This window comes from Petromyzon marinus, chromosome 43 (assembly GCF_048934315.1).
Source record: "Petromyzon marinus isolate PM22_M1 ecotype Great Lakes invasive population chromosome 43, UKy_Petmar_22M1.pri1.0, whole genome shotgun sequence".
Lineage (NCBI taxonomy): Eukaryota > Metazoa > Chordata > Hyperoartia > Petromyzontiformes > Petromyzontidae > Petromyzon > Petromyzon marinus.
The window spans coordinates 9,176,245-9,191,166 of NC_133709.1; the positions used below are offsets into that span (position 1 = coordinate 9,176,245).

Genomic DNA, 14,922 nt, shown 5'->3' on the forward strand with positions numbered 1-14,922 from the left:
CTGACGTCACGACGCAGCCCCGCCCAATGCGTTTTGCCGACGTCACGACGCATCGAGACTGGATTTAAATACAAAAGATACGCTCCAGAAAGTATGATGCCTTGAACAACTGTTGCTTAAGATAGTGTCGTGTTTTGGGGGGGGGGTGGGAAGGTGCGTCTTATAATCTGGTTCTGAACGTCACGCGGCAAATGGTTGATGCCCACCCCCTATGATGCGGGCGGCCATCTTACCTAGGGGGTCGGCCATCTTCCCTAGGGGTCAGACGTCTTACGAAGTGCATGGAACCACATCGCACGTGGGGACATTAAATGGTCACGCAATTGTTTTTTTTTATTTAAACAGTACCTTTTATTATTTAAGTATCACACGTAACGTGTACACCTCAGGTAAAACAATGTGAATTACTTATGGAGAGGTGAGGGGTGATTGGAGCTCATTTTACGAAAAGCACGTGTTTTCGTTTTGGTGGGTTCGATTGTAAAAAGACGCTACCCAAAAAAACCCCCAAGGGCTACGAATGAGTGGCAAGTTGACAGCCAGGCCATCGACAGATTCCTCACGAACGTTACAGTTAAAGGAAGCCAATTATGCTAATAGCTAGGTGCTCAGGACCAAGTCCAGCCACCTCGTTTCCCCAGTGACGTTTGCACACACCAGGCACGCATTTGAAGCCGAAGCAACCCAGGTGTATAGTATAGGTTCTGACACCACGTGGCAAGGTGGTTATCTGGAGTTGGAGTTTCCCGTTTCGTAGTGCCACATAAAAACCCGCACCACGACTACCCAACAGAAAAAGCTATTTTCAAATTGTACCACGTAAGCACCACGTGCTGGGAAGCTCCAGGAATCGTGTAATGACGATTCTCGCAGCACGTGGTATAAAACATTGAACATATCAAACAGGCTAAACAAGTCAGTGGTTTCCAACTCATGAATATTGAGATTTGTTTAACACCTCGGAGCTTGTTGAAATTTCACGTTCCTATGGGCGGAAGAGTGAGACTCTCTCCTTCGGACAACCACTGCTAAACTTTCCAACGCGAGTCGACACGCAACACCGAACTCGCACCCCGTCGACTGCGAGCAGCCGACCAGCGCCGAGCCTCACCAGCCAAACAACACGCAGTCGAACCCGAGCAGCAGACGCGGAGCTGCACAACGCACACAACCGCGAGGACACAACCGCGAGGACAAGTGCGCAGTCGGACACAGGATTTGTTAGAAATTTATTGACCGGTTGCGAGGGTGAAGCGCCGAGGTTTGACAGCGCCGTTCGTTTGTAATCGCCGCTCCCCCACCATGCCCCCAGCTGCACTGACAATTCATAACTCCCATCACATCCCTCACTCCATTAACCCCAACCGCCTCTCCTCTACCCCCCAAGCCCACGGGCGACACACGCGCACACATACACACCCCCCCTCTCCCAGTCAAAACACACTGCACGGACTCCCAAACCCCCCCTCCCCAGAGAATCCGGACCAACTAAAATTTGTTTTCCAGAGGTGGTGGGAGGAGGGGGGGGTACTCACAGACATTCAAATTTAAAAAATAAAAACACAAGACAACGGCACTGAAAGATAAACGTGAACGCAAATTGCAGAAGCGGCGATATGAAAGTGGGCTTAAGTGGCCCTTCTAGGACTGAATTTCGATGGTACCATGGGAGCAGGGTATGCGCAAGTGGGCACTGGGAGCCCGGTTTCACAAAGTCTCAAAGCTTGCAAGTGACCACATTACACGGAACAGTGTGGGATTTATAATCGCGTCCGAAAGCGCCTGCATCTCTAGACGCCGAGTAGAAACAAGAGGGACGAGGGAAAATTAGGCATTTCGCCAGCGGTCGTTAAGAGAAACTGTCAAAGCTGCAGACGGTCTTGAGCTCTGAACCATAACGATACCGCAGGGATCGATAGCAAAGATGGCCTGGGAAAGGGAGTTCCAAAAAACGGTGGTAGCAGAAGATGACGTTTACCAATGGTCTCCGTTCCAAGTGGAAACTAAGTCATAACGATGCGTCGCACATGTGCGCGTGCTGGTTAAAATCGACGTGTCGCGCGTAACTTTAGTGCGTGCGGCGGATGTGTCCAACGTCACACATTTTCTCTCTGAAACAGCACACTCCATCTTGCTGGGAGGGGACTCGTTCACCAAACATCAGGCGCGTGCCGCTTGTGGCGGCTTAATCTGCATTGGAAGTAGTTGGTTGAACAAGGGGAGGCGCGTCATCATGCGGCGTGAGGAATGTCGTCTGGGAAACCCTGTCCCCGAGGCGGTAGGTGGGGGTCACAAGGGCACTTGTAGGGCCTAAAAGGAGTTACGTTTAACCACTTTCCTAACGTACAAGGCCCCACACGTCTCACCACTAAACTAACGCCACAAATGTAGTTCTCACCTGTTTATCAATAAACGTAATTGACAGGTGATTGCTTTTCTAAATCGGTGAATGATGAGTTAGGGGGAATACAGGGGAAGGTAAAAAGAGGGGGGCACAATGGTAGAATTAGGGGATACAGGGAGGGGAAAAAGAGGGATGAGTCAGGGAGAGTGAGGGGATAGCTATAGGGTACAATTCTTACAAGGAAAAACTGGGTACATGGCTGACAGGTAGAGACATACAGGGAGGGTTACTCGCGGTCGAGGAAGGGTTATGGGGGACGTACAGGGAGGACCATGAGGGTACCGAGATGACTTAGGGATTCTGGGAGATTCAAGAGACAGGGGCAGGTTGGGGGAAGAGGGTAGCAATGGGAGTAAAGGGTTAAGCAAAGTGAATGGCCAGGAGTACCGGTAAGGTTCAAGGGGGATACAGAAAAGTCAAGGGGCTAAAGGCATGGTTAGGGGTACAGGGGTGGGGTTATGCGGGTACAGGGAGTTCATGGGTGACACAGAGGGTAATGGAAGGGAGAGGAGGTACAGGGTCGGGGGAAGGTTGCGACCTCAGGTCACGGGGCTGCGGCTGTGGGTGAGGCCGCGCGGGGGGATGGGGAACGCGAGCGGCTGCCAGAAGCAGAGCGGGCGCGTTTCCGTGGCGACTGAGATCGGGAGCCCTTGCGCAAAGCGGGGGAGGTGGAGCGTTTCCGTGACACCGGGGACGCCGATCGCTTACGTGGCAACGGGGAAGCGGACCGTTTACGTGGTGACGGAGAAGCGGACCGCTTCCTTGGCAACGGGGAAGCGGATCGCTTCCGCAGTGACGGGGAAGCCGATCGTTTCCGCGGTGACCGAGAAGGGGATCGTTTCCGTGGCAACGGGGAAGCGGATCGCTTTCGCGGCAACGGAGAAGCCGAGCGTTTCCGTGGGGATGGGGAAACGGAGCGTTTGCGTGGAGACCGGGAAGCAGACCGTTTCCGTGGCGACGGGGAAGCCGACCGCTTACGCGGCGATCGGGAAGCCGAACGCTTACGCGGCGAGCGAGACCCGGAGCGTCTCCGCGGAGACCTAGAGCCAGAGCGTCTTCGGGGAGACCGAGACCCGGAGCGTCTCCGTGGAGACCGAGACCCGGAGCGTCTCCGTGGCGAGCGAGACCCGGAGCGTCTCCGTGGCGAGCGAGACCCGGAGCGTCTCCGTGGCGAACGGGAGGGCGAGCGACGGCGGCTCCTGCTTCGCGAGCTGCAGAAGGAAATGGGAGGAGGGGAAGAGTCTTAGACAGCTCGGGTTTCCCCATTCTGTGTTGCCGTGCATCGCCACACAACCTCCCCGCCCCCCCCGCCATGTTGCGAGTGTGGTTGTGCGAGCCTGGCGTGATTATTAACGTGCTATCGTGGCACAAAGACAGATGTCCATTACTCACCGGGAGCGGCTACGCGAGCCAGATCTGTAAAATACACACACACAGAACGGCACCATTAATCACCACGAGGCGTGTAACTATTCACACGCATGGTCATTCACAAGAAAATTAAACACAATCCATATAAATAACATCACAAGCTGAGAAAGGTGTTTGTTGTAACCTTCTGAACCTGCCCTTACTGGACATCTGTTAGAAAGCGTTTTATAGCTCAGATTCCTCCGGTATAAAATATTCTGATTCTGTATCACGCCACTGTTGGCAGAAGTGCCTCCAATGGAGGGAGTTCTAGACAGCCCTTCAAGAGAGCATTTGGCCTACTGTTCCAAGATATATAGACATGCCGTGTGTGTCTGCGCGACGTGTGGGAAGTGGTCGTGTAGCAATTAGTGCGTTGCTCCCGATCCTGGCAACCTGAGTTCGATTCCCGCTCGTGGTTAACACCAGGGATTATCTGAACCGGTCCTGGGCCTTCCATAAGTCGACTCAGCCTAAAGTGAGTCCCTGGTACGGTGTGTAAACATCGCCAGTTGGGAGACTAAGGCGGCCCCGGGTGTGGTGGGCCACTCCACCCCCTCGTGTGCCGTGCCAACCATCATAGGTGCTCGCTAAAAGCACTTGCCACAACAGGCTACACAGGGGGGGGGGGGTATTTGTCTCATCTTTTTTTGTCTTTGTGTGGGCAGGCGTGCATCACCTTGAGGCGCGCTGCCGCGTCAGGCGAATGCGGCGCCCGTACAGCTCCGAGTTGTCGAGCTTGTCAAGCGCGCGGCGCATGTCGGCGAGCGTGCGGAACTCGATGACGCCCTCGTTGGCTCGCCCACGGTTAGTGTCCGCGTACGTCACCTCGCCCGCCTGCCGCATGTGGTCCTGCATGCGCGCAATAACCGGGGGAGGGGACGGCACAGCATCGTCGTCATCATCATCATTATCAGGGGATCGCTCAATAGTATTAACATTTTTCGAAAGAGTAAACAAGAAGATACTATTGGGTTAGGGTCGGGGTTAATGTTAAAGACTTTTTATTAGAGGTTAATGAAGGTCGATATCAACATTGGTTTTTGTGTTGGAAGTTAAGAGTTGGAGTCTGAATTGGATTTAGTGAAGGTTAGGACTGGAGAGTGTACTGGGTTCAGTGTTGGAGGTTAGGCTTGGAGTCTGTATTGGGTTCAGTGTTAGAGGAGGTTAGGCTTGGAGTCTGTACTGGGTTCAGTGTTAGTGGAGGTTAGGCGTGGAGTCTGTACTGGGTTTAGTATTGGAGGTTAGGGTTGCAGTCTGTACTGGGTTCAGTGTTGGAGGTTAGGCTTGGAGTCTGTACTGGGTTCAGTGTTGGAGGTTAGGCTTGGAGTCTGTACTGGGTTTAGTATTGGAGGTTAGGGTTGCAGTCTGTATTGGGTTCAGTGTTAGAGGAGGTTAGGGTTGGAGTTTGCACTAGGTTTAGTATTGGAGGTTAGGGTTTCAGTCTGTAATTGGTTTAGTGTTAGAGGATAGGGTTGGAGTCTGTATCGAGGTTAGTACAAGCGAGTTGAGTAAAGGCAGTCCAACTGCAGCAGGGTTCACAGGGCAGCAGAAATTTTTGGTGCTGGTTTAGGAAGATGGGGGAAAATTTTGTAACTTAGACAAGACAGGGGGGGGGGGGGGGGCCTCATATCATTACTTGCACCAGCAAGGTGCGTGCCAATCACGCTACGGCAAATGGTTGGGACGTCGCCACGTCACACCGCTCGTACCTTCAGGTCTTGCCAGCTGCAGCGGCTAGATAGATTCTCCACAACGAGACGGTACTCGGTGCGTACAGGTGGCCCGAACCGGCGCCCATGGCCTGAGCAGCACAGCGGTTACATCAACACACAGCGGGGGACACGCACGCACAGCGGGGGACACGCACGCATACGTTAATAACAATGACACGCTCATCATACATAGCAATTTCACAAACCACAATTTTACACATTCATCATACACACCAATTACACACACACACAGACATACAGCAGCACGTAAAAAGCAAAACTACCGGCCACTCGTACACCAATTACACGCATGAAACGCACCAAGGCCATATCAACATACATACCACACGCATCACAATCACACACAACCACAAAATCTCACGCCATGCCCGTACAAATTTATCACAAAATTCCACACCTCAATCACACATACAGCACACACACCACAAATGCATGCAAATCACGCACACGCATCAGAAACACAATCACCTACACGTGCCATGCAGTTGAGTACACAACACATGCACGCCATACACAAACTGTGAATGCGTGTGCGCACACACACGTGTGATACCCTTTATAGCCTACATAGACTGTTGGGGCAAGGGCTGTCAGCAAAACTAAGCCCGACTGCTTTTTTTTCCCCCAGCGCTAATGTGCACGCACTGCACCAGGTACTCATTTTAAAGTGGGAGTCCATCTAGGGGGAGGCCCAGGACCGGTTCAGATATCACTCGCCACCGACGTTAGCTGTGGCCGGGAATCAAACTCGGGTCACTGGGTTTGTAGCGCAGTGCACAAAGAACTGCGCCACCTCTCGCACGCGCACGCAAACATAACACACAAAACAGCAGCCACCATTCACCACTAAGTGACGGTAAAGTCACCACAGCGCTTGTGCCAGACTAGGTACACTGTGGCCACATGCAGCGTTAAGGCTTGCTGTCATGGGACAGACACAGGTGTTTATGGGTTAACTGACTGAGATGCACCAACTGTGCGCCCCACTGTGCCACCTTGCTGTGTTTAGCCGCCCGGCGCTCTGCTCGTTGGAGGGCGGCTACCTTCAACTGCCCAGTAGCGACCTTCAAGAGCCTCCTCCACAGAGACCGATCTTGACACCGCCGGTACCAGTCATCGACAAGTCCAATCAGCTCCAAATCCTCCCGTACCACATCAGACCATCTCTTCTCTAGCCCATGCCGTGCCCGTTTAGTCCCGTCTATCCGGCCCACAGAAGCTGCTTGAGCAAGCGGTTCGATCCGCACTGGACCGGATCAAGACAGACAGTACATATGTGATACACAGTACAAATGAGATAGACAGTACGGATTTTTATTTTATCTTGAATCGAATCACGACCCCAAATCATTAACTTGAGCGAACAAAACTGTACAGAAAACCAATCTGACGTGGTTAAATCACAACAAAATTAATCAAGCCACTGTGGTGGGTGGAGTTGGGGTTAATCGATTAGCGGGTGATTATGGGTGGTTGACAGAGTGGCTGGGGACGCGATTCAAGTCCAGCATTTTCTGTAAACGATGAGAAACCCCCATCACGACATTTGGTGGCTTAAACAACAATACGGCCAAAGGTTCAGCTCTGCCCAGCTGGTGGTTTACACGAGGCGAAGGGCATTCATTGAACATACAATGCGGCGGTCACATGACATGCATGCAAGGCATAAACCCAACTACTAACAATTTTAATTTTACCATAATACGAGTCATGCCCCCTTGCGCTCCTCTTTTCTTAAGTGTTGTTAAATCTACCGAGGTGGGCGGCGGGGTGTACTTAGCATATCATTCGTGGGTAGGGGCGAGGGGAGGGGCAGTACCTGGGCTGGAGTGTAGGGTTGTACCTGCAGAATCGCGAGGGGGGGGCCCCCCCCAGCGGCCGTCGCGGGAGGAGTCACGCGCGCGCTCTACGATCACGCGCATGCCCATCATGTCCTTCCCGTTGAGTTCATAGACGGCTTCATCCGCGTCGCGGGCATCCTCAAACTCCACAAAGCCAAAGCTACGCACATACACACACACACACGCGTACAACACGTGCGCGCACACGGCCATCACGCCGGCAGGGACAGACGCACGGGGGAAAGAGAGATAACGGGGAGAGATAATGCAGAGAGAAAAATTAGCGAGCTAGTCGTGGGGTGGTGGTGGGGGGGGGAGAGGCAACAGTGTGTTAACTGGGAGACAGTTTTAGAGTTTAGACGGAGGAGATGCTAGTTACACCTTCATGGCTCGCTGGTAGATGTAAAAAAAATGGGCGTGGATACTTCTCCAGAGACGGAGAAGCAAACATGGAGGCGGATTTGTTATTTATTAAAATGTTGAACCGAGGAAATCGCTCGCGAAGGGCCATGTGTTCCTCCCTTATTCACATCTTTCTTCAGGGCCATGCGGCGAATGAAAGATGTGCGGGGAGATGCAATGAAACGTATTTTCTACAATCTCCATCTTCGCTCTCACTTTTCAATCTCTCCGTAATTATACCAGGATCGCTCCACAGCTCCCCCATGCACAGTCTGTTTTTTTAAAGTAATTTGGCAACTATCATTTTTTTTGCACGTGATAAGCCACTTCTCGTTGAGCTTTTATTCGTGGCCTGGTCGCTCATGCAAAAGGGATACATCGGCTCAGGAGTGGGCCTTACCTGGTAAGATAAAAATTGTTCATAGTTTAGTTTGTTTCATCACCAATCCGTGCTTACTTAACCCTATTCCATCTCCAATCTCTCCGCTTCCCCTCTTATCTCCCGCTTTTTAACCAATTCTCTCACCGCGTATCTCTGCCGTGCCAGCTCCCATCTATTCCTCTTTTTTTCCCGTCTACCCGCATCTATCCATCTCTCTACCTATATTCCATTTTATATCTTTCATTTGTCGTGTCGCCCTCATCTCCCTTCTATCACCTCAAACAATCCCTTGCCTTTTCCTCTATATACTCCCTCTCATCTCTCCCCACCTATCTTACTCTCCCGATCTCTATCATTTCTCTCATCTACCCCCATCCGTATCTCCAAATTATTTATTTCGTCGTAATTTTCATTTCTCTCGTCGCCAATTCCTTATCCCCCCCTCTCAATAATCCGCTTGTTTAATATTTCATTAGCTCTCCATCCTTCCATCAACTAACACCGGTTCCCTGTAACACGTAAATCGCGTGCCGATTTCTTGCCCGTTTGAATCTCGACTCGTGTAACCACGAGCGTAACTAAGCGCCGTACTGTACAACATCTGTACCGTCGCAGTACGCCCATGGAAAATAACCTCACACAGGCTCGGTGGGCCATTCCGGCTAGAACAAACAAAATAAAATCGAACCTTCTCTGCCCCTTGTACACATCTCCCCACGTGCATCTCCCCCAAACCGGCTCTCCATACACCTCAAACGATGAATCTCCGTTCTCTGCGAATCCACCCAACCCCCACACCCCACCGCGTTTTCTCGAGACATCTTCCTCCACGACTCTTACTCCTTCAACCGTGTGTGCATCTCTCCCATTGTGTCGCTCCCTCCCCCCTACCTTTCCCCTCCGCCGCCAATAAACACCTCTATAACCTCACGGATCCATCTCTTAATTAAAAGCATCTCTCCCGCTACCCCCCACGTACAACATCTTCCATCATGGTGGTGGTGGGGGCTGTGAGCCTCCTCCCCTCCCCCACGCACCCCGCCCCCCTCGGGCCTACCCCTCCATTCCCGCGCCTCTTTCCCGCGCGCCTCGCGGCGCCCCCCCACCACCCCGGCGCCCCCCCACCACCCCGACTCCCCCCCACCACCCCGACTCCCCCCCACCACCCCGACTCCCCCCCACCACCCCGACTCCCCCCACCACCCCGACTCCCCCCCACCACCCCGACTCCCCCCCACCACCCCGACTCCCCCCCACCACCCCGACTCCCCCCCACCACCCCGACTCCCCCCCACCACCCCGACTCCCCCCCACCACCCCGACTCCCCCCCACCACCCCGACTCCCCCCCACCACCCCGACTCTCCCCCACCACCCCGACTCCCCCCCACCACCCCGACTCCCCCCACCACCCCGTCTCCCCCCACCCCGACCCCCCCCCCACCACCCCGACTCCCCCCCCACCACCCCGACTCCCCCCCACCACCCCGTCTCCCCCACCACCGTCTCCCCCCCACCCCGACTCCCCCCCACCACACCGTCTCCCCCCACCCCGACCCCCCCCACCACCCCGTCTCCCCCCCACCCCGACCCCCCCCCCACCACCCCGACCCCCCCCCACCACCCCGACTCCCCCCACCACCACCCCGACCCCCCCCCCACCACCCCCCCCCCCCACCCCGACCCCCCCCACCACCCCGTCTCCCCCCACACCGACCCCCCCCCACCACCGACTCCCTTCCCGCTCTGGGCTCCGTCCCCATCACCAACCCCCTCTCCTCCCCCTCCCCCACCCCCTCACACGCGCGTGGCTCGCCTCAGAACGCCTCGGCCACAGCAGCCGCCACAGCCGCCGCCGCAGCAGCCGCCGCACAAAACCAACCGCCCCGTACCCATTCTTGACGGTGATGTCGACGAGACGGCCAAAGCCCCTTGAAGAATCTCTCCACGTCCCGTTCGCGCGCCTGGTAGCTCAGCTTGCCGATGTAAACTCGCGCCATGGCGGCAGCGGCGGCGGCAGCGCGGCCGGAAAAGGAAGACTCCTGAGGGGGGGGGGGTTGCAACGTCACTTCCGTCGGTAAAGAGGGAGGTGGGGGTCGGTGACGTCACAGCCGCTCGCGCTCTTCAACGATGGGGGGAACGGGGGGCGGGCACGCGACGTCATGCGCCGCGGTGTGACTTGTGGCGAGATGACGTCGATGAATGGGTGACGTCACTTCGTCAATGATTTCGTGAGGCGTGATGTTTTTTTGCTGCTGTTGCTGCTGCTCAGTGGCGAGGAAGAAGCACTAGAGCTGTGACGTCACTGTGACTTCAGAATATCGTACAATGAGGTTTAACGACACATTAATGTTTACGCGATATAACACCCCCACCGCACCCCCCAAATAACTATATTAAGAATCAGAATCATGTTATTTGCCTTACGGTTTAGCCAGTATTCTTGTACAGGAAAATCGAGTTTTCAATACGGGCAACATTTTTGTTTGTATTCTTAGCTCTTTCGGTAAAGTCACGTTGAAGGGAAACAATAAAATAATAAAATATATATAAAACAATAAAAATTCTCACGACGTTTCGACCATAACACAAACGGTCATCATCATTGTGTTATGGTCGAAACGTCGTGAGAATTTTATTGTTTTATATATATTTTATTGTTTCCCTTTAACGTGACTTTACCGAAAGAGCTAAGAATATGAATTACTGCAGTCACGAAAGCTTTAAATCAAAATTTTTGTTTGTCTTTGTTTGTGTTTCTCCCTCGTGATGGGACTTTGTAGGATGGACGTTGAGATTTATAAGGGGCACGGGGTGACCAATAAGGTGGTTTACAGCTATGGGTTTATTTATATACTGGAGGAATCCGAAGAGCTATAAAGCTCTTTTTTCACAGATTGCCCAGTAGTCCAGGCTTAAGTGTTTAACTCTCACTTGTAAAGTTTTACACTGAAGTAAATGATAAACACATTATTATTATTTTTTACCCTATCCGGCATAAATACAGGAGGTGTTAAGACGTTCAAACACCAAATAAATACCTATGCTAAGACATCGAGTCAACATTAATCGCACATTTGTGTGTAAAACAAAAATGCAAATGTGCTTTCATTGGCCTGCACTAAAAGAGAAACAGCCTCGCTAATGACTTTGTCTCACCAGTGCTAGACCACAACAGCGCAGTACAAGGACAACGCAAACAAAAAAAATCATCATCAAGAAAAGCTCGGGTTAAGTTGTTTATATCTATGGGACCCTTTTTCCACCACTCTTACTTATCAAGATATCGACTCAAAAACGGAACGGTGCTTTTGAACAATGCAATGCTGCAAAACGCTGAGAATTCCACGCCAATCGCCTCTCTCCTCCTAACACGAGATGGCGTTGGATTTTGGTCTCCAGCAACATCTGGCGACGCTGCTGCTGCTTTTGCTGCGTTGGCAGTGTGGTGCAGTCACAATAAACAACAGAAACTCAACACTCGAGCGTGTCAATAACAACACTGTTTGGCCTGAATAGAAAGAAACATAGAACAGGCGACGTATCGGGCAATGTCCCTTCTTCATAGCACATTCATAACATAACACATTAAGCTCACCCCCACCCCCATGGTATCTGATAATAATTTATAGGCCGGCGCCAATCCACTGCTGGATGACCATTCCGTGATATGCCCCCTCCGTGTGGAACGCGGCAGTGATCCCCGCTGCACATTCGCAGCAGCGTCCAATCCATACCGACTCTTACATGGACACTTAAAGGCCACCTCTTTCTTAAAGTTCACCTCTTTCTCAAGAGTCACCTCTTAAAGATCACCTTTTTCTTAAAGGTTGACCTTTTTCTGAAAGGCTACCTCTTAAAGCCACCACCTCTTACTTAAAGGTCATCTCTTCTGAAGGATCACCTCTTCCTTAAAGGTCCCACCACTTTCTTGAAGGCCACCTCTTTCTTAAAGGGCACCTCTTAAAGACCACCTCTTCCTTAAAGGCCCCACCTCTTTCTTAAAGTTCACCTCTTTCTTAAAGGTGATCTTTTTCTGAAAGGTCACCTCTTCCTTAAAGATCCTTCCTCTTTCTTAAATGTCACCTCTTTGTTAAATCTCACCTCTTTAAAGATAACCTCTTTATTAAAGTCCCCACCTCTTTCTTAAAGGCCACCTCTTTATTAAAGTCACCTCTTTAAAGACCACCTCTTTCTTAAAGTCCCCACCTCTTTCTTAAAGACACCTCTTTCTTAAAGTCCCCACTTATTTCTTAAAGGCCACCTCTTTATTAAAGTCACCTCTTTAAAGACCACCTCTTTCTTAAAGTCCCCACATTTTTTAAAGACACCTCTTTCTTAAAGTCCCCACCTCTTTCTTAAAGACACCTCTTTCTTAAAGTCCCCACCTCTTTCTTAAATACACTTCTTTCTTAAAGTCCCCACCTCTTTCTTAAAGACACCTCTTTCTTAAAGTCCCCACCTCTTTTTTAAAGACACCTCTTTCTTAAAGTGCCCACTTCTTTCTTAAAGACACCTTTCTTAAAGTCCCCACCTCTTTCTTAAAGACACCTCTTTCTTAAAGTCCCCACCTCTTTCTTAAAGACACCTCTTTCTTAAAGTCCCCACCTCTTTTTAAAGACACCTCTTTCTTAAAGTGCCCACTTCTTTCTTAAAGACACCTCTTTCTTAAAGTCCCCACCTCTTTCTTAAAGACCACCTCTTTCTTAAAGTCCCCACATTTCTTAAAGACCACCTCTTTCTTAAAGTCCCCACCTCTTTCTTAAAGACACCTCTTTCTTAAAGTAACCTCTTTCTTAAAGTCACCTCTTTAAAGACCACCTCTTTCTTAAAGTCCCCACATTTCTTAAAGACACCTCTTTCTTAAAGTCACCTCTTTAAAGACCACCTCTTTCTTAATGTCCCCACATTTCTTAAAGACACCTCGTTCATAAAGTCCCCACTTATTTTTTAAAGACCAGCTTTTTCTTAAAGGTCACTTCTTTAAAAAAAAAACACCTCTTTCTTAAAGGTAATCTCTTTCACTTGGCTTTTGAGCCGCAACCGAGTTTGTCTTTTCCGCACCTCGGAGTCGCTGTAATTCATCACGTCTGTGAAATATCGTGCAGCGCGGTACACACGGCACGATTGTTATTATTATTATCATTATGTCGGTGGCATGTGGGTTCTTTTGTCACTCCATGTTCGACCATACTTCACCACGCTGGGGAACCTAAGAAACTGTTCAGGTACACTGCGGCTAGTCGCTGGTGGTAGCCGTGGTCGGGAATCGAACTCGGGTCGACGGGTTTAACGGAGAACAATACGCCAACCACTGCACCACCGCTCCATTGCCATTCCCATGCCGTTGCATTGCATTTTACAAATCCTAAATGTATTTTTTTAAATATATATACATCGCTACACATGCCGTGCAGATATTGTTGGCAATCGACGAGCGCCTTCAAACGCCTGTAATGGTGCCATGGGGTTATTTGACCATACTTCACCACACTTGGGTCAGTGCTGATTGACCATACTTCACCACGCTTGCGTCAGTGCTGATTTGCTGAAGGCCGGCAGCGTGACTGCATCATCCACGTGTGCATGCATGGTGGTGGAAAATTCGATGTAAATGTGGGGCGGCCCAAACGTGGACTCAACCCCAGTTTTTATTTCTTTTTTATTATTGGAGCCGTCTGTTTCAGACAACAACCACTGTGAGTCCCTGAAGCGACACCCACGCCCAGAACTTGAAATCCAAGTTCCTTAGTAGCGCTGTTTGAATGCACTGACATGGCCGTTACAAAACCACTGAGATAGAGAGTGAGAACGACAGACAGACAGCCCAGCCTCAAAATATTCACTGCAAAGTAGAAAAACGAGACAAGGCACAAAGAGACCGAGGGTAAGACAGCGGGGGAGACGTCAAGCAACGGGACGACATCACAGAGCCAAGTAAACATGCAACGTCGGACCCAAGTTGGCACGCGGTTGGAACCGTTGACTCAGCGTTCAATGTTTACTGGGATGTTATACTACTGGACAGGGGCAGCTAAGGAAAGGAAGGAATCATTGGGGAGGCCTTTGTTGACAACAAAAAAAGCAAGGATCGGACCCAGGATCTCAGCAGTGCTGGGCTACACAGTTCAGGAGCCCGACGTTCCGGGACTAGGAGTGGTCTGGGGGGGACGGTGGGGGGCAGGAGGGGCTGCGAGAGTTATCAGGGGGGTGTCCAGGGTCGGGGGGGAGGGGGGTAAGGGGATCCAGGGGTCCCAGGTCCAGGGTCCCGGTGGCAGGATCTGGCGCAGTATCACCGGCACTGCCATTGTGAACATCTTTGTAAAACGTCGAAAGCGCCCAGCGTGGAGACAGAGAGACGAACAAGTGCAGGAGGAGTTTGAATGGATCGTTGAATCTCGGGACTGCGGGGAATGACGGCGGGCTGGAGGAGGCCTCCATCCAGCAGTGGATATATGACATGGCTGATGATGGGACCCAGGTTATCTCAGACACGACCATAACAAAGCTCTTTAGACAAATACAGGATCTCCATGGCACTGGCATAGTCGGACGTGGCCCTGATGAACCTCTCTCAGTCACCCTGCCTTATCAGCAGTTTTAGATGTTTATAGAGAGTGGGAGGCTGCACAAAACTATCTCCATGTCCCCCCCCCCCCCTTCTACACCCCCCCCCCCCCACATCTCATCCTCTCTCTCTCTTTCCTCTCTCTGCTCTGTTTCACTCCCCCACCTCTACCCCCTTCTC

The 14,922-nt window shown here is 51.6% G+C and overlaps 1 pseudogene across 1 annotated transcript; it reads right to left on the reverse strand.

The window, feature by feature from the left end:
• Window positions 1–1,212: 1,212 nt before the first annotated feature.
• Window positions 1,213–10,243, reverse strand: LOC116951627 (uncharacterized; annotated as a pseudogene). The gene is made up of 6 exons (XR_012946777.1): window positions 10,067–10,243; window positions 7,394–7,551; window positions 5,527–5,618; window positions 4,494–4,666; window positions 3,797–3,820; window positions 1,213–3,615 (listed from the first exon to the last, which is right to left on the reverse strand). The product of XR_012946777.1 is annotated as an uncharacterized LOC116951627 (transcript).
• Between the last annotated feature and the right edge of the window lie 4,679 nt (window positions 10,244–14,922).